At 43.9% G+C, this 20987-nt stretch overlaps 6 pseudogenes; all 6 read left to right on the top strand.

The window, feature by feature from the left end:
* Positions 1 to 8990: 8990 nt before the first annotated feature.
* LOC147978004 (uncharacterized) lies at positions 8991 to 10030 on the top strand (annotated as a pseudogene).
* Positions 10031 to 10207: 177 nt separating this feature from the next.
* Positions 10208 to 10901, top strand: LOC147978003 (uncharacterized; annotated as a pseudogene).
* Positions 10902 to 11368: 467 nt separating this feature from the next.
* On the top strand, positions 11369 to 12980 carry LOC147978002 (uncharacterized; annotated as a pseudogene).
* Positions 12981 to 13800: 820 nt separating this feature from the next.
* On the top strand, positions 13801 to 14604 carry LOC147978001 (uncharacterized; annotated as a pseudogene).
* A 2224-nt stretch (positions 14605 to 16828) lies between these two features.
* Positions 16829 to 17622, top strand: LOC147978000 (uncharacterized; annotated as a pseudogene).
* A 412-nt stretch (positions 17623 to 18034) lies between these two features.
* On the top strand, positions 18035 to 19227 carry LOC147977999 (uncharacterized; annotated as a pseudogene).
* Positions 19228 to 20987: the final 1760 nt, after the last annotated feature.

Below are 20987 nucleotides of genomic sequence, written 5' to 3'. Positions count from 1 at the left end.
AACTATTTTCCAATTCGGGAGAAGGTACAATTACCTTATCAAGTTCCATTTTCCTCCCACTCACTTCTTTCGAGAGAAACTCCTTCTCTAGATAGGATCCATTCTCAGCAACGAATATATTGCCTTCGGATCTGTGTTAGAAGGTGTACCCAACAATTTATTTTGGGTATCCTATGAAGACCACTTCTCCGATTTGGGTTTGAGCTTATCAGGTTGAAATTTTTTCACATAAGCATTGCAACCTCAAACTTTAAGAAACAACAGCTTAGGTTTCTTGTCAAACCATAGTTCATAAGGTGTCGTCTCAACGTATTTAGATGGTGCCCTATTTAACGTGAATGTGGCTGTCTCTAATGCATAACCCCAAAACGATAGCGGTAAATCAGTAAGAGACGTCATAGATCGCACCATATCTAATAAAGCACGGTTACGACGTTCGGACACACCATTACACTGTGGTGTTCCAGGTGGCGTGAGTAGTGAAACTATTTCACATTGTTTTAACTGAAGGCCAAACTCGTAACTCAAATATTTTACTTCTGCGATCATATCGTAGAAACTTTTATTTTGTTACGATGATTCTCCACTTCACTCTAAAATTCTTTGAACTTTTCAAATGTTTCATACTTGTGTTTCATCAAGTAGATATACTCATATCTGCTCAAATCATCTGTGAAGATCAGAAAATAATGATACTTGCCGCGAGCTTCAATATTCATCGGACCACATACATCAGTATGCATGATTTCCAACAAATCTGTTGCTTGCTGCATTGTTCCGGAGAACGGAGTCTTAGTCATCTTGCCCATGAGGCATGGTTCGCAAGCATCAACTGATTCATAATCAAGTGATTCCAAAAGTCCATCAGCATGGAGTTTCTTCATCCACTTTACACCAATATGACCTAAACGGCAATGCCACAAATAAGTTGCACTATCATTATTAACTTTGCATCTTTTGGTTTCAATATTATGAATATGTGTATCACTACGATCGAGATCCGACGAACCATTTTCATTGGGTGTGTAACCATATATGTAAACAGAACAACAATTTATTCTCTTACTTAAATGAATAACTGTATTGCAATAAACATGATCAAATCATATTCATGCTCAATGCAAACACCAAATAACACTTATTTAGGTTCAACACTAATCCCGAAAGTATAGGGAGTGTGCGATGATGATCATATCAATCTTGGAACCACTTCCAACACACATCGTCACTTCACCCTTAACTAGTCTCTATTCATTCTGCAACTCCCGTTTCGAGTTACTACTCTTAGCAACTGAACCAGTATCAAATACCGGGGGTTGCTACGAACACTAGTAAAATACACATCAATAATCCGTATATCAAATATACCTTTGATTATTTTGCCATCCTTCTTATCCGCCAAATACTTGGGGCAGTTCCGCTTCCAGTGACCAGTCCCTTTGCAATAGAAGCACTTAGTCTCAGGCTTAGGACCAGACTTGGGCTTCTTCACTTGAGCAGCAACTTGCTTGCCGTTCTTCTTGAAGTTCCCCTTCTTCCCTTTGCCCTTTTCTTGAAACTAGTGGTCTTGTCTACCATCAACACTTGATATTTTTCTTGATTTCTACCTTCATTGATTTCAGCATTACGAAGAGCTTGGGAATCGTTTCCGTTATCCCTTGCATATCATAGTTCATCACGAAGTTCTACTAACTTGGTGATGGTGACTAGAGAATTCTGTCAATCACTATCTTATCTGGAAGATTAACTCCCACTTGATTCAAGCGATTGTAGTACCCAGACAATCTGAGCACATGCTCACTGCTTGAGCTATTCTCCTCCATCTTTTAGCTATAGAACTTGTTGGAGACTACATATCTCTCAACTCGGGTATTTGCTTGAAATATTAACTTCAACTCCTGGAACATCTCATATGGTCCATGACGTTCAAAACGTCTTTGAAGTCCCGATTCTAAGCCGTTTAAGCATGGTGCACTAAACTATCAAGTAGTCATCATATTGAGCTAGCCAAACGTTCATAACGTCTGCATCTGCTCCTGCAATAGGTATGTCACCTAGCGGTGCATTAAGTACATAATTCTTCTATGCAGCAATGAGGATAATCCTCATATCACGGATCCAATCCGCATCATTGCTACTAACATTTTTCAACATAATTTTTCTCTAGGAACACACTAAACCGGGAGCAATATCGCGAGCTATTGATCTACAACATAGATATGCTAATACTACCAGGACTAAGTTCATGATAAATTAAAGTTCAATTAGTCATATTACTTAAGAACTCCCACTTAGAAAGACATCCCTCTAATCTTCTAAGTGATCACGTGATCCAAATCAACTAAACCATAACCGATCATCATGTGAAATGGAGTAGTTTTCAATGGTGAACATCACCATGTTGATCATATCTACTATATGATTCATGCTCGACCTTTCGGTCTCAGTGTTTGGAGGCCATATCTGCATATGCTAGGCTTGTCAAGTTTAACCTGAGTACTCCGCATGTGCAAAACTGGCTTGCACCCGTTGTAGATGGACGTAGAGCTTATCACACCCGATCATCACGTGGTGTCTGGGCACGACGAACTTTGGCAACGGTGCATACTCAGGGAGAACACTTTTTATCTTGAAATTTAGTGAGAGATCATCTTATAAAGCTACCGTCGAACTAAGCAAAATAAGATGCATAAAAGATAAACATCACATGCAATCAATATAAGTGATATGATATGGCCATCATCATCTTGTGCTTGTGATCTCCATCTCCGAAGCACCGTCATGATCACCATCGTCACCGGCGCGACACGTTGATCACCATCGTAGCATCGTTGTCATCTCGCCAATCTTATGCTTCCACGACTATCGCTACCGCTTAGTGATAAAGTAAAGCATTACAGCGCAATTGCATTGCATACAATAAAGCGACAACCATATGGCTCCTGCCAGTTGCCGATAACTCGGTTACAAAACATGATCATCTCATACAATAAAATTTAGCATCATGTCTTGACCATATCATATCACAACATGCCCTGCAAAAACAAGTTAGACGTCCTCTACTTTGTTGTTGCAAGTTTTATGTGGCTGCTACGGGCTTTAGCAAGAACCGTTCTTACCTACGCATCAAAACCACAACGATAGTTTGTCAAGTTGGTGTTGTTTTAACCTTCGCAAGGACCGGGCGTAGCCACACTTGGTTCAACTAAAGTTGGAGAAACTGACACCCGCCAGCCACCTGTGTGCAAAGCATGTCGGTAGAACCAGTCTTGCGTAAGCGTACGCGTAATGTCATTCCGGGCCGCTTCATCCAACAATACCGTCGAACCAAAGTATGACATGCTGGTAAGCAGTATGACTTATATCACCCACAACTCACTTGTGTTCTACTCGTGCACAACATCAACGCATAAAACCTAGGCTCGGATGCCACTGTTGGGGAACGTAGTAATTTCAAATAAATTCCTACGCACACGCAAGATCATGGTGATGCATAGCAAAGAGAGGGGAGAGTGTTGTCTACGTACCCTCATAGACCGAAAGCGGAAGCATTAGCACAACGCGGTTGATGTAGTCGTACGTCTTCACGGCCCGACCGATCAAGCACCCAAACTACGGCACCTCCGAGTTCTAGCACATGTTCAGCTCGATGACGATCCCCGGACTTCGATCCAGCAGAATGTCAGGGAAGAGTTCCGTCAGCACGACGGCGTGGTGACGATATTGATGTTCTACCGACGCAGGGCTTCGCCTAAGCACCGCTACAGTATTATCGAGGTGGACTATGGTGGAGGGGGGCACCGCACACGGCTAAGAGTAGATCAACTTGATCAACTTGTGTGTCTAGAGGTGCCCCCTGCCCCTGTATATAAAGGAGCAAGGGGGGAGGTGGCCGGCCTAGGATGAGGGCGCGCCAAGGGGGGAGTCCTACTCCCACCGGGAGTAGGACTCCTCCTTCCCTTGTTGGAGTAGGAGAGAAGGAAAGAGGGGGAGAGGAACAAGGAAAAGGGGGCTGCACCCCTTGTCCAATTCGGACCAGAGGGGGGGGCGCGCGCCTCCTTCCTTTTGGCCTCTCTCCTCTATTCCCGTATGGCCCAATAAGGCCCATATACTCCCCGGCGAATTCCCGTAACTCTCCGGTACTATGAAAAATATCCGAATCACTCAGAACCTTTCCGATGTCCGAATATAGTCGTCCAATATATCGATCTTTACGTCTCGACCATTTCGAGACTCCTTGTCATGTCCCCGATTTCATCCGGGACTCCAAACTCCTTCGGTACATCAAAACTCATAAACTCATAATATAACTATCATCGAAACCTTAAGCGTGCGGACCCTACGGGTTCGAGAACAATGTAGACATGACCGAGACACGTCTCCGGTCAATAACCAATAGCGGAACCTAGATGCTCATATTGGCTCCCACATATTCTACGAAGATCTTTATCGGTCAAACCGCATAACAACATACGTTGGTCCCTTTGTCATCGGTATGTTACTTTCCCGAGATTCGATCGTCGGTATCTCAATACCTAGTTCAATCTCGTTACCGGCAAGTCTCTTTACTCGTTCCGTAACACATCATCCCGCAACTAACTCATTAGTTGCAATGCTTGCAAGGCTTTAAGTGATGTGCATTACTGAGAGGGCCCAGAGATACCTCTCCGACAATCGGAGTGACAAATCCTAATCTCGAAATACGCCAACCCAACAAGTACCTTCGGAGACACCTGTAGAGCACCTTTATAATCACCCAGTTACGTTGTGATGTTTGGTAGCACATAAAGTGTTCCTCCGGTAAACGGGAGTTGCATAATCTCATAGTCATAGGAACATGTATAAGTCATGAAGAAAGGAATAGCATGAAACTAAGCGATCAAGTGCTAAGCTAACGGAATGGGTCAAGTCAATCACATCATTCTCCTAATGATGTGATCCCGTTAATCAAATGACAACTCATGTCTATGGTTAGGAAACATAACCATCTTTGATCAACGAGCTAGTCAAGTAGAGGCATACTAGTGACACTCTGTTTGTCTATGTATTCACACATGTATTATGTTTCCGGTTAATACAATTCTAGCATGAATAATAAACATTTATCATGATATAAGGAAATAAATAATAACTTTATTATTGCCTCTAGGGCATATTTCCTTCAGACGTATCAATAGGAAAAGACCAGATTCACGTTTTTTACTCATTTGAGACTACTGAGTGGAGCAAAATGATATCGGTTGAGAACCCGAATGCCGGCTTTACGTATCGTTTGGCACCATCTTGCATCTATATGCCATCGTGGAGACGGGCCACACTGCGTTTGTGTGAAAGAAATTCCATTTCCTCATCAGGCGGGGCTACTGGAGCTTATAAATAGTGATGTACAATGTGAGCGAACAAGAACTTTCACTCGTTAATTTGCCGGACTACTGTTTTCGTCTTTACTTTGATTTTCCCTGTTTTACTTCGTTTCTTTACTGCTTTTTCGTCTTTATGTTTTAGTTCATTTCTTCGCCGGTTTTTCATGGTTTTCTTCGCTTCTTCGCCGGTTTTTGCTCGTTTTCTTTGATTTTTCTTTCTTTCTTAAATTGGTTTTCTTTGGTCTTTGGCATTTCCTCACCGTTTTTTCTGTGTTTGTTTTCTACACATGTCTATTTTTACACAATGTACACTTCTAGTTTAGACGTAGTACATTTTATTGATACTCGTTGACCATTTTTCAGAGACACAATGTACATTTTTAAGAATTCATGTTTTAATATTAAAACTATGTTGACTTTTTTTTAAATACATGTTTGGAACTTTTTTAAATATATGATAAACATTTTTCAAATACATGATGTACATTTTTTTAATGCATGTTTTATGAATATCTTTTCCTCCTTTTCTTATTCTTTTCTTTCCCTTTTGTCAAATAAATCTGAATTTTCATGTACACTTTATGTTTTTCATATACATCAAGAACTTTTTTATACACGTTTAACATTTTGAAAATACATGATTTTTTAAATATTATTTATTTTTTGCACACATTGTACATTGTTGGTATACATGTAAATGATTTTTTATACATTTTATGGATACACAATTAACACCTTTTCAAACACATGATTTTGGACATTTTTCCAAAATGTTATACACACTTTTCAAATATGCATTGATTTTTTTATTTAAACTAAGCAATCATTTGTGTAGATTGTATAAACATATCTTAAAAGTGTCATGAACATATTTATGAAACGCCTGAACATTTTTAAAAAATGTAAGTTTCATGTTTTTGAATGGTAGTTCTTTATAAATTACGCAATTCTTTTACATTGTGTAAACATTTTGTAAAAATGTCAAATACATTTTTTAATGACATGAACATTTTTTAAATGTCAGAAATAGTTTTTTTAATGTTATCAACATTGTTTGAATTAAGTTAACTTGTTTGCAAACTCATGATTTACAGAGATAGTTATTTTTTTATTTTGGAATATATGTGTTTACAATATTTTCAAAATAATAATGAAATGACATGGGAAAAAAGTAATAACCTAGAAGATATGTGTAATCAAGGGATCGGGCAAGGTCTAAGTGATCTTAGGAGAATAAGGTGGATATTTGGTCTTCTGATTAAATGCCAGTCTATCCAACAAGACTTAAAGTTGTCACAACAATTTAAACTGGTTAAATGTATCTTATGTCTTCTCTGAGAAATTGATTTTTTTTAGAAAAAGAGAATATACCCCCTGCCTTTGCATCTAACTACGGACCCGAAGGTCTATAAAGAACTACTCACGCATAATCGGAGAGGCACCAATGGAAGTGGTGAACCCTTCCGTGATGGTGTCTACATTGGATCTGGTGGTTTTGGACTCTGAGGCGGCTGGAATTGATTTTCGTCGACTCCCCTAGGGTTTCTGAAATATTGCGGTATTTATAGATGTAAGAGGCGGTTTGGGGGCACCCGAGGTGGGCACAACCCACCAGGGCGCGCCTGGGCCTCCTGGTGCTCTGGTGGGTTGTGGTCCTCTCGGAGCACCCCCCAGGCACTGCCTTGGCCCATTAGGTGTCTTCCTGTCCATAAAAAATCTCCATAAAGTTTCATTGCATTTGGACTCCGTTTGGAATTGATTTCATGCGATGTAAAAAACATGCCAAAAAAAGCAACTGGCAGTTGGCACTATGTCAATAGATTAGTACCAAAAATTAATATAAAATGATTATAAAACATTCAAAATTGATAATATAACGGCATGAAAAAATCAAAAATTATATATACATTGGAGACGTATCAGGCACACTACGGTTGCAGGAAAGAAAGTCAAGTGTGGCTACTGGAGCATGAAAATAGTGATGTACAATGTGGTTGAGCAAGAACTTTCACTCGTTAATTTGCAGGATTACAATTTTTCGCCTTTTCTTTGACATTTCCTGTTTTACTTCATTTGTTTACATGTTTCCGTCTTTCTGTTATAGTTCAGTTGTTCACCGGTTTTCCGTGGTCTTCATGGTTTTCTTCGCTTCTTCACTGATTTTTTATGGTTCTGTTTAGTTTTTCTTTTTTTTTGGCGTTTCTTCACTAGTATCTTTGTGTGTTTTTCTACACATGAATACTTCTACGCAATGTACATCTTTATGTGAAGTCCACACTCGCATCCTGTTTGTTCGACGCCATGTAGCGGTGTCGGCGCCCCTTTTGGCTCAATGGCCAGCGCACGACTCCCCCATGTTGCAGCGGTGCCGCACTACTTCCAGCCTCCTCCGCCTCTAATCCCAGTAGAGCGATAGGAGGACTCTCCACCAACCACCCACAATGGATCTGCCTCCACTTCAACTCGGCCTCCGCTCGTTGATCGACGATGTTATCCACAAGATTTTGTTCTGCATCCCGTGGGATAATCCGACAAGCCTCGTCCACGCCTTCCCCGTCTGCACCACCTTGCTCGAGATTATCTTTGACCGCGCCTTTTTTCACGACTACCAGGCCTTCCATGGGACGCCCACGGTCTTGGGCTAACTCCACAACAAATCCCAGCGACGTCGCTCAATTCGTTCCCACCAGAGCCTTTTGCACACTCGTTTGCGAGAACGAAGACTGGGATGCGGTCAAATCCCGCCATGCCCGCGTCCTCTTCTACACGCCCGGGGAGAAGGATACAGATTTCATCGTTTGGGACCCCATCATGGCAACTAGATGGTGAGTTCCACTTACTCCAAGCTATTGAAGATACTTTCTGCAGGAGAGGAGATAACCTGGATGGTCATGGACCTCTGCGCCAAGGAATATTGTGTCCCCTGGGCTACCATGGCGGTCCCATCCTCATGGCTTTTGTCGGCTCCAACGTGGCAGAGAAGACCTTGTTTGCCTCCGTTTACTCTTCCAACATAACCGAGTGGAGCGAAGTGATCTCGGTTGAGAACCAGAGTGGCGTCGTGACGTATCTGTTTGACACCATCTTGCATCTGTATGCCATTGGAGAGGGGGCACACTGCGGTTGGGGGAAAGAAAGTGTATATCCCCATAAAGTGGGGCTACTACAGCATGAAAATAGTGATGTCCAATGTGGGTGAGCAAGAAATTTCACTTATTAATTGGTAGGGCTAAGGTATTTTCCGTTTTCTTTGGGTTTTCCTGTTTTACTTTGTTTCATTATTGTTTTCCATTTGTCTGTTTTAGTTCATTTCTTCACCGGTTTTCTGTGGTTTTCATGGTTTTCTTTTCTTCTTCATTGATTTCTATGGTTTTCTTTGGTTTTTCTTTGTTGTGTTTTGGCGTTTCTTCATCAGTTTTTTTTGTGTGTGTTTCCCACATATGTCTACTTTTACACAATGTACATTTTTAAGTGTAGTCCCCACTGGTAGCATGTTCGTTCGACGACACACAGCGGCGTGGCGCACCGCTAGTCCATGCTGCCGCGATGCCACACTGCTTCCAACCTTCGCCCCTTTGCCGCTAATGCTTATAGAGCGATAGGGCAACTCGGCCCCAACCACCTGCCATGAATCCGCCTCCACCGCAACTCAGCCTCCACTCGCCGATCGATGACGCTATCCACGAGATTTTGTTCCGCATCCCGTCAGATGACCCGATGAGCCCCGTCCATGCCTCCATTGTCTGCCACCTTGCTTGAGATCATCTCTTACCCTGCTTTTTTCGCGAGTACCGGGCCTGCCACGGATGCCCCGATCTTGGGATACCTCCACATCGATTCCCATGAGAGCCACAACGTTGCTCAATTTATTCCCACCGGAGCTTTCCGCCCACTCATTTGCGATCACGAAGACTAGGATGCGATCGACTCCCGCCATGGCCGCGTCCTCTTCTACACACCCCAGGAGAAGGATACAGATTTCATCGTTTGGGACCCCGTCAACGAAAACTGGTGGGTGATTTCCACTGACTCCTAGCTATCTAAGATACTTTGTGGTGGAGAGGTGATAACCTGGATGGTTGCGGTCCTCTGTGACAAGGATTGTTGAGACCACCTGGGCTACCATGACGATCCCTTCCTCTTATCTTTCGTCCGCTCCAACATGGTAGAAAAAGACCGTGTTCACCTCCGTTTACTCATCCGAGACTACCGGGTGGAGCAAAATGATCTCGGTTGAGAACCCGAATGCCATTGTTACTTATCGGTTTGACACCATTTTGCATCCGTGTGCCATTGAGTAGACGGGGCACACCCGGTTGCAGGAAAAAGAAAATTCTCTTTGCCATCAAGTGTGGCTACTGGAGCATGAAAATAGTGATGTATAATGTGGGCGAGCAAGAACTTTCACTCGTTAATTTGCAGTATTACAATTTTTCACGTTTCCTTTTTTTCCTATTTTACTTTGTTTGGTTATCGATTTTCATCTTTCTATTTTATTTCACTTGTTCATCGGGTTTCGATGGTCTTCATGGTTACCTTCGCTTCTTCGTGATTTTTTATGGTTCTCTTCAGTTTTTGTTTGTTGGTTTTTGGCGTTTCTTCACCGGTATCTTTGTGTGTGTGTTTCTATACATGTCTACCTTTACAGAATGTACATTTTTATGTGAAGTCCACGCTCGTAGTTTGTTTGTTCGACGACACGTAGCGGCAGCGGCGCCACTCTTGGCTCAACGGCTGGCGAATGACTCCCCCATGTTGCTGCGGTGCCGCACTGCTTTCAGCCTCCGTCGCGCCGTCGCTAATGCTTATAGAGTGATAGGGCGACTTTCCCCCAACCACCAAGAATGGATCCACCTCCACTGCAACTCAGCCTCCACTCGTTGATCGACAATGTTATCCGCGAGATTTTGTCTTGCATCCTGTCGGATGGCCCGACGATCCTCATCCACACCTTCGTCTTCTACACCACCTTGCTGGATATCATCTCTGACCCCGCCTTTTTTCAAGACTACATGGCCTTCCACGGGACACCCATGATCTTGGGCCGCCTCAATAACAAATCATACGAGAGCAAGGACGTTGCTCAATTCTTTACCATGGGAGACTCGGATGTGGTCGACTCCTGCCATGTACGCATTCTCTTCTATAGGCCTAGGGAGAACAATACGGGTTTCATTATTTGGACCCCGTCACTGACCACAGGCGGGTGATTTCCACCGACTCCAAGCTATTGAAGATTCTTTGTGCTTGTGTGGAGATAACCTGGATGGTCGCGGACCTCTGCGCCATGGACTATTACGACCACTTGGGCTGATGGTCCCTTCCTCGTGGCTTTCGGTGGCTCCAACGTGGTAGAAAAGACCATGTTCACCTCCGTTTACTCATCCGAGACAACCGAGTGGAGCGAAATGATCTCGGTTGAGAATCAGAGTGTCGTTGTTACATATTCGTTTGGCACCATCTTGCATCTGTATGTCATTGAGGAGATGGGGGCACACCACGGTTGGGGAAAAGAAAGTCTATTTCCTGATCAAGTAGGGCAACCGCGGCATGAAAATAGTGATGTATATAATGTGGGCTTTCACTAGTTCATTTGTAGGACCATGGTTTTGTGTGTTTTCTTTGGTTTTTCCTTTTTTTACTTTGTTTCATTACTGGTTTTTCAACTTTCTATTTTAGTTCATTTCTTTACCGGTTTTCCATGGTTTTCATGATTTTATTTGCTTATTTTTTCATGGTTTTCTTCGGTTCTTCTTTGTTGGGTGTCGGCATTTCTTCACCAGTTTCTTTGTGTGTGTTTCCCACACATGTCTATTTTTACACAATTTTAAGTGTGATCCCCTTTGGTTGCCTATTCGTTTGACGACACGCGGCGGCGGTGGCTCCCCTTTCGGCTCGACATACAGTGCACAGCTCCCACCATACTACTGTGGTGCCACACTGCTTCCAGCCTCCACCGCTTATGCTAATAGAGCGATAGGGCGACTCGCCCCCAACAACCCGCAATGAATCCCCCTCCATCGCAACTCGGCCTCCACCCGCTGATCGATGATGTTATCCATGAGATTTTGTTCCGCATCCCGTCACATGACCCAACAAGCCCCGTACACACCTCCGCCATCTGCACCACCTTGCTTGAGATCATCTCCAACCCCGCTTTTTTCCGTGACTACTGATCCTTCCACAGGACGCCCCCGATTTTGGGCTACCTCCACAACAAATCCTATGAGAGCCACAACGTCGCTCAATTCCTTCTCACTGGAACCTGCCGCCCACTTGTTTGCGAGCACCGAGATTGGGATGTGGTCGACTCCCGCCATGGTCGCATCCTCTTCAACACGCCCAGCGAGTAGGATACATATTTCATCGTTTGGAACCCCATTACTGACAACCAACGGGCGATTTCCACTGAATCAAAGCTATTGTAGACACTCTGTGCTGGAAAAGAAATAACCTGGATGGTCATGGTCCTCTGCGCCAAGTACTACTGCTACCACCTGGGCTGCCATGATGGTCCCTTCCTTGTGGCTTTTGTCGTCTCCAACATGGTAGAAAAGACCATCTTCGCCACCGTTTAATCATTCGTGACTACCGAGTGGAGCGAAATGATCTTTGTTGAAAACCCGAATGCTGTCATTACTTATTCGTTTGGCACCATTTTGCATCTGTGTGCCAATGAGTAGACGAGGCACATTGCGGTTCAAGGAAAGAAAGTATCTTTCCCGTCAAGTATGGCTACTGAAGCATGAAAATAGTGATGTACAATGTGGGAGAGCAAGAACTTTCACTTGTTAATTTGCAGGATTACAATTTTACACCTTTTCTTCTGCATTTCTTGTTTTACTTCGTTTGTTTACCCGTTTCGTCTTTCTGTTGCACTTCACTTGTTTACTGGTTTTCCGTGGTCTTCATGGTTTCCTTTGATTCTTCACTGATTTTTTATGGTTCTCTTCAGTTTTTCTTTGTTGTTTGTTGGCGTTTCTTCACCGTTATCTCTGTGTGTTTTTCTACACATGTCTACTTCTACACAATGTACATTTTTATGTGAAGTCCACACTCGCATCATGTTTGTTCGACAGCATGTAGCGGCGTCGGCGCCCCTTTTGGCTCAATGGCCGGCGCACGACTCCCCCATGTTGCCGCGGTGCCGCACTGCTTCCAACCTCCTCCGCCTCTACTGCTGGTAGAGCGATAGGATGACTCCCCTCCAACCACCCACAACGGATCTGCCTCGACAACAACTCGGCCTCCACTCATTGATCGACGACATTATCCGCAAGATTTTGTTCCGCATCCCATCGGATAATCCGACAAGCCTCATCCACGCCTTTGCCGTCAGCACCACCTTGCTCGAGATTATCTTTGACTATGACTTTTTTTCACGACTATCAGGCTTTCCATGGGACACCCACGGTCTTGGGCTACCTCCACAACAAATCCTATGAAAGCAACGACGTCGCTCAATTTGTTCCCAACAGATCCTTATGCACACTTGTTTGTGAGAACGAAGACTGGGTTGCGGTTGAATCCCGCAATGCCCGCGTCCTCTTCTACACGCCCGAGGAGAAGGATACAGATTTCATTGTTTGGGACCCCATCATGACAACCAGCGGGTGAGTTCCACCTACTCCAAGTTATTGAAGATACTTTCTGTAGGATAGGAGATAACCTGGATGGTCACGGACCTCTGCGCCAAGGAATGTTGCGACCCCTGGGCTACCATGGCGGTCCCATCCTCGTGGCTTTCGTCGGCTCCAACGTGGTAGAGAAGACCATGTTTGCCTCTGTTTAACCATCCGAGACAACCGACTAGAGCGAAATGATCTCGGTTGAGAACCAAAGTACCGTCGTTACGTATCCGTTTGAAACCATCTTGCATATGTATGCCATTGAGGAGACGGGGCACTGCGGTTGGGGGAAAGAAAGTGTATATCCCCATAAAGTGGGGCTACTATAGCATGAAACTAGTGATGTACAATGTGGGCGAGCAAGAAATTTCACTTATTAATTGGTAGGGCTAAGGTATTTTGCATTTTCTTCGGGTTTTCCTGTTTTACTTTGTTTCATTACTATTTTCCATCTTTCTGTTTTAGTTCATTTCTTCACCTATTTTCTGTGGTTTTCATGGTTTTCTTTGCTTCTTCACTGATTTTTTATGGCTTTCTTTGGTTTTTCTTTGTTGTGTTTTGGCGTTTCTTCATCAGCTTTTTGTGTGTGTTTCCCACATATGTCTACTTTTACACAATGTACATTTTCAAGTGTAGTCCCCACTGGTAGCCTGTTCGTTCGACGGCACGCAGCGATGTGGCGCCCCTTTCGGCTCAACAGGTGGTGCACCGCTACTCCATGCCACCGCGAAGCCACACTGCTTCCAACCTCCGCCCCTTTGCCACTAATGCTGATAGAGTGATAGGGAAACTCGCCCCAACCACCCGCCATGAATCCACCTCCACCGCAACTCAGCCTCCACTCGCTGATCAACGACGCTATCCGCCGTATTTTGTTCCGCATCCTGTCAGATGACCCGACGAGCACCGTCCACGCCTCCGCCGTGCCACCTTGCTTGAGATCATCTCTTACCCCGCTTTTTTTTGTGGCTACCGGGCCTTCCACGGGACGGCCCCGGTCTTGGGCTACCTCCACAACAAATCCTACGAGAGCCACGACGTTGCTGAATTTGTTCCCACCGAAGCTTTCTGCCCACTCAATTGCGAGCACGAAGACTAGGATGCGGTCAACTCCCGCCATGGTCGTGCCCTCTTCTACACACCCCGGGAGAAGGATACATATTTCATTGTTTGGGACCCCAGCAACGACAACCAGCGAGTGATTTCCAACAACTCCAAGCTATTTAAGATACTTTGTGATGGACAGGACATAACCTGGATGGCCGCGGTCCTCTGTGCCAAGGACTGTTGCGACCACCTAGGCTAACATGACGGTCCCTTCCTCTTATCTTTCGTGGGCTCCAAAGTGGTAGGAAAAGACCATTGTTCACCTTTGTTTACTCATCTGAGACTATTGAGTGGAGCAAAATGATCTCGGTTGAGAACCCGAATGTCGTCGTTACGTATCCGTTTGGCACCATCTTGCATCTATATGCCATCGTGAGACGGGCCACACTGCGGTTGTGGGGAAAAAAGTCCATTTCCTCATCAGGTGGGGCTACTGGAGCTTATAAATAGTGATGTACAATGTGAGCAAACAAGAACTTTCACTCGTTAATTTGCCGGACTACTGATTTCGTGTTTACTTTGATTTTCCCTATTTTACTTCGTTTCTTTACTGCCTTTTCGTCTTTATGTTTTAGTTCATTTCTTCGCCGGTTTTCATGGTTTTCTTCGCTTCTTCGCCGGTTTTTGCCTGTTTTCTTCGTTTTTTCTTTCTTTCTTAAATTGGGTTTCTTTGATCTTTGGCATTTCCTCACCGTTTTTTCTCTGTTTGTTTTCTACACATGTCTACTTTAACACAATGCACACTTCTAGTTTAGAAGTAGTACATTTTATTGATACACGTCGACCATTTTTCAGAGACACAATGTACATTTTTAAGAATTCGTGTTTTTAATATTGAATATATGTTGATTTTTTAAATACATGTTTGGAACTTTTTTAAATATATGATAAACATTTTTCAAATACATGATGTACATTTTTTTGAATACATATTTTGTGAATATCTTTTCCTCCTTTTTCTTATTCTTTTCTTTCCCTTTTGTCAATTATATCTGAATTTTCCTGTACACCGTATTTTTTTCATATACATCAAGAACTTTTTTATACACATTTAACATTTTGAAAATACATGATTTTTTAAATATTATTTATTTTTTGAACACATTGTACATTGTTGGTATACATGTAAATGATTTTTTATACATTTTATGAATACACAATTAACACCTTTTCAAACACATGATTTTTGCACATTTTTCCAAAATGTTATACACACTTTTCAAAATATGCATTGATTTTTTATTTAAACTAAGCAATCATTTTTGTAGATTGTATAAACATATCTTAAAATTGTCATGGTCATATTTACGAAACGCCTGGACATTTAAAAATGTAAGTTTGATGTTTTTGAATGGTAGTTTTTTATAAATTACGCAATTCTTTTACATTGTGTAAACATTTTGTAAAAATGTCAAATACATTTTTTAATGACATGAACATTTTTAAAATGTCAGAAACAGTTTTTTTTAATGTTATCAACATTGTTTGAATTAAGTTAACTTGTTTGCAAACTCATGATTTACAGAGATAGTTATTTTTTTTCTTTTGGAATATATGTGTTTACAATATTTTCAAAAAAAATAATGAAATGACATGGGAAAAAAGTGATAACCTAGAAGATATGTGTAATCAAGGGATCGGGCAAGGTCTAAGTGATCTTAGGAGAATAAGGTGGATATTTGGTCTTCTGATTAAATGCCAATCTATCCAACAAAACTTAAAGTTGTCACAACAATTTAAACTGGTTAAACGTATCTTATGTCTTCTCTGAGCAATTGTTTTTTTTAGAAAAAGGGGATATACCCCCGGCCTTTGCATCTAACTACGGACCCGAAGGTTTATAAAGAACTACTCACGCATCATCGGAGAGGCACCAATGGAAGTGGTGAACCCCTCCGTGATGGTGTCTAGATTGGATATGATAGTTCTGGAATCTGCGGCAACTGGAATTGATTTTTGTCAACTCCTCTAGGGTTTCTGGAATATTGGGGTATTTATAGAGCAAAGAGGCGGTCCGGGGGGCACCCGAGGTGGGCACAACCCACCAGGGCGCGCCTGGGCCTCCTGGCGCGCCGTGGTGGGTTGTGCTCCCCTTGAAGCACCCCCAGGCGCTGCCTTGGCCCATTAGGTGTCTTCTTGTCCATAAAAAATCTTCGTAAAGTTTCGTTGCATTTGGACTCTGTTTGGAATTGATTTCCTGCGATGTAAAAAACATGCAGAAAACAACAACTGGCAGTTGGCACTATATCAATAGGTTAGTACCAAAAAATAGTATAAAACGATTATAAAACATCCAAGATGGATAATATAACAGCATGAAACAATCAAAAAGTATAGATCGTCGGAGACGTATCAGGGCACACTGCGGTTGCAGGAAAGAATGTCTCTTTCCCGTCAAGTGTGGCTACTGGAGCATGAAAATAGTGATGTACAATGTGGGTGAGCAAGAACTTTCACCCGTTAATTTGTAGGATTACAATTTTTCGCCTTTTCTTTGACATATCTTTGTGTGTTTTTCTACACATGTCTACTTCTACACAATGTACATCTTTATGTGAAGTCCACACTCGCTTCCTGTTTGTTCGACGGCATGTAGCGGCGTCGGCGCCCCTTTTGGCTCAACGGCCGATGCACAACTCCCCCATGTTGCCGCGGTGCCGCACTGCTTCCAACCTCCTCCGTCTCTAATTATGGTAGAGTGATAGAAGGACTCGCCTCCAACCACCCACAATGGATCTGCCTCCACTTCAACTCGGCCTCCACTCGTTGATCGACGATGTTATCCACGAGATTTTGTTCCGCATCCCATGGGATAGTCCGACAAGCCTTGTCCACGCCTTCGCCGTCTACACCACCTTGCTCGAGATTATCTTTGACCGCGCCTTTTTTCATGACTACCAGGCCTTCCATGGGACGCCCACGGTCTTGGGCTAACTCCACAACAAATCCTATGAAAGCAACGACGTCGCTTAATTCTTTCCCACCAGAGCCTTTTGCACACTCGTTTGCGAGGACGAAGACTGGGATGCGGTCAAATCACGCCATGCCCGCGTCCTCTTCTACACGCCCGGGTAGAAGGATACAGATTTCATCGTTTGGGACCCCATCATGGCAACTAGATGGTGAGTTCCACCTACTCCAAGCTATTGAAGATACTTTCTGCAGGAGAGGAGATAACTTGGATGGTCACGGACCTCTTCGCCAAGGACTATTGCGACTCCTGGGCTACCATGGCAGTCCCATCCTCATGGCTTTCGTGGGCTCCAACGTGGCAGAGAAGACCTTGTTTGCCTCCATTTACTCATCCAAGACAACCGAGTGGAGCGAAATGATCTCGGTTGAGAACCAGAGTGGCGTCGTTACGTATCCGTTTGACACCATCTTGCATTTGTATGCCATTGGAGACGGGGCACACTACGGTTGGGGGAAAGAAAGTGTATATCCCCATAAAGTGGGGCTACTACAGCATGAAAATAGTGATGTCCAATGTGGGCGAGCAAGAAATTTCACTTATTAATTGGTAGGGCTAAGGTATTTTCCGTTTTCTTTGGGTTTTCCTGTTTTACTTTATTTCATTACTATTTTCCATCTTTCTGTTTTAGTTCGTTTCTTCACCGTTTTTCTATGGTTTTCATGGTTTTCTTTTCTTCTTCACCGATTTTTATGGTTTTCTTTGTTGTGTTTTGGTGTTTCTTCATCAGTTTTTTGTGTGTGTTTCCCACATATGTCTACTTTTACACAATGTACATTTTTCAAGTGTAGTCCCCACTGGTAGCCTGTTCGTTCGACGACACGCAGCGGCGTGGCGCCCCTTTTGGCTCAACGGGTGGTGCACCGCTAGTCCATGCTGTCGCCATGCCACACTACTTCCAACCTCCGCCCCTTTGCCGCTAATGCTGATAGAACGATAGGGCAACTCGGCCCCAACTACCCGCCATGAATCCGCCTCCACCGCAACTCAGCCTCCACTCGCTGATCGACGATGCTATCCACGAGATCTTGTTCTGCATCTCGTCGGATGACCCGATGAGCCCCATCCATGCCTCCGTTATCTGCCACCTTGCTTGAGATCATCTCTTACCCCGCTTTTTTTCGCGACTACCGGACCTTCCACGGGACGCCCCCAATCTTGGGATACCTCCACATCAATTCCTACGAGAGCCACGACGTTGCTCAATTTGTTCCCAGCGGAGCTTTCTGCCCACTCATTTGCGAGCCCGACGACTAGGATGCGGTCGACTCCCGCCATGGCCGCATCCTCTTCTACACACCTCGGGAGAAGGATGCAGATTTCATCGTTTGGGACCCCATCAACAAAAATTGGTGGGTGATTTCCACTGACTCCTAGCTATTTAAGATACTTTGTGGTGGAGAGGTGATAGCCTGGATGGTTGTGGTCCTCTGTGCCAAGGATTGTTGAGACTACCTGGGCTACCATGATGATCCCTTCCTCTTATCTTTCGTCTGCTCCAACGTGGTAGAAAAAGACCGTGTTCACCTCCTTGTACTCATCCGAGACTACCGGGTGGAGCAAAATGATCTTGGTTGAGAACCCGAATGCCATTGTTACTTATCAGTTTGACACCATTTTGCATCCGTGTGCCATTGAGTAGACGGGGCACACCGCGGTTGCAGGAAAAAGAAAATTCTCTTTGCCATCAAGTGTGGCTACTAGAGCATGAAAATAGTGATGTACAGTGTGGACGAGCAAGAACTTTCACTTGTTAATTTACAAGATTACAATTTTTCACGTTTTCTTTTTTTTTCAATTTTACTTTGTTTGTTTTCCGATTTTCATCTTTCTGTTTTAGTTCACTTGTTCACCAGGTTTCCATGGTCTTCATGGTTATCTTCGCTTCTTCGTGATTTTTTCTGGTTCTCTTCATTTTTTGTTTGTTGGTTTTTGTGTTTCTTCACCGGTATCTTTGTGTGTGTGTTTCTACACATGTCTACCTTTACAGAATGTACATTTTTATGTGAAGTCCACACTCGCAGTCTATTTGTTCGACGACACGTAGTGGCAGCGGCGCCACTCTTGGCTCAACGGCTGGCGAATGACTCCCCCATGTTGATGTGGTGCTGCACTACTTTCAGCCTCCGTTGCGCCGTCGCTCATGCTTATAGAGTGATTGGGCGACTTTCCCCCAACCACCAAGAATGAATCCACCTCCACTGCAACTCAGCCTCCACTTGCTGATCGACAACGTTATCTGTGAGATTTTGTCCTGCATCCTATTGGATGGCCCGACGATCCTCGTCCACACCTTCATCTTCTGCACCACCTTGCTAGAGATCATCTCTGACCCTACCTTTTTTCGCAACTACATGGCCTTCCACGGGATGCCCATGATCTTGGGCGGCCTCAATAACAAATCCTACGAGAGCAACGATGTCTCTCAATTCTTTACCACTGGAGCCTTTGTAGGATCGAAAGTATGTCTAGAGGGGGGGGTGATTAGACTACTTGACCAAATAAAAATCTATCATTTTCCCAATTTTAGTCTTTGGCAGATTTTAGCTATCTTAGCACAAGTCAAGCAATCTTAACACAATTCAAGCAAGCATGCAAAGAGTCTATGAGCAGCGGAAAGTAAAGCATGCAACTTGCAAGAATGTAAAGGGAAGGGTTTGGAGAATTCAAACGCAATTTGAGACACGGATGTTTTTGTCGTGGTTCCGATAGGTGGTGCTATCGTACATCCACGTTGATGGAGACTTCAACCCACGAAGGGTAACGGTTGCGCGAGTCCACGGAGGGTTCCACCCACGAAGGGTCCACGAAGAAGCAACCTTGTCTATCCCATCATGGCCATCGCCCACGAAGGACTTGCCTCACTAGCGGTAGATCTTCACGAAGTAGGCGATCCCCTTGCCCTTACAAACTCCTTGGTTCAACTCCACAATCTTTGTCGGAGGCTCCCAAGTGTCACCTAGCCAATCTAGGAGACACCACTCTCCAAGAAGTAACAAATGGTGTGTTGATGATGAACTCCTTGCTCTTGTGCTTCAAATGATAGTCTCCCCAACACTCAACTCTCTCTCACAGGATATGGATTTGGTGGAAAGAAGATTTGAGTGGAAAGCAACTTGGGGAAGGCTAGAGATCAAGATTCATATGGTGGGAATGGAATATCTTGGCCTCAACACATGAGTAGGTGGTTCTCTCTCAGAAAATGTGTATTGGAAGTGCATGTACGTTCTAATGGCTCTCTCCATGGATGAATAGTGGGTGGAGGGGTATATATAGCCTCCACACAAAAACTAACCGTTACACACAATTTACCAATCTCGGTGAGACCGAATTGAGAAACTCGGTCGGACCGATTTAGCAAACCTAGTGACCGTTAGGATTTTCGGTGGGACTGAGATGCAACTCGGTAGGACCGATATGGTTAGGGTTAGGGCACAACGTAATCTCGGTGTGACCGATTACACAAACTCGGTGGGGCCGATTTTGGTAATAAGCTAACCAAAGAGTTGGTCAGGTAAACTCGGTGGGACCGATCGCTCATTTCGGTGGGACCGAAATGTTACAAAAGGAAAACAGAGAGTTTACATTGCAATCTTGGTGGGACCGATCGCTCATCTCGGTAGGACCGAAACTTTACAAAGGGAAACATAGAGATTACAACCCCATCTCGGTGTGACCGAGATCCCTATCGATGAGACCGATTTGCCTAGGGTTTGTGGCAGTGGCTATGACATCTGAACTCGGTGGCGCCGGATAGAAAGAATCGGTGGGGCCAAGTTTGACTTCTGGTTTAGGTCATATGTGGATGTGGGAAGGTAGTTGAGGGTTTTGGAGCATATCACTAAGCACTATGAAGCAAGAACCTCATCAAGCAACACCTCATCCCTCCTTGATAGTATTGGCTTTTCCTATAGACTC

Source organism: Triticum urartu, chromosome 3A (assembly GCF_056163025.1).
Source record: "Triticum urartu cultivar PI428250 chromosome 3A, HENAU_Tu73, whole genome shotgun sequence".
NCBI lineage: Eukaryota > Viridiplantae > Streptophyta > Magnoliopsida > Poales > Poaceae > Triticum > Triticum urartu.
The sequence above is the reverse complement of the archived record's forward strand: the minus strand, read 5'-3'. Positions and strand labels throughout refer to the sequence as shown.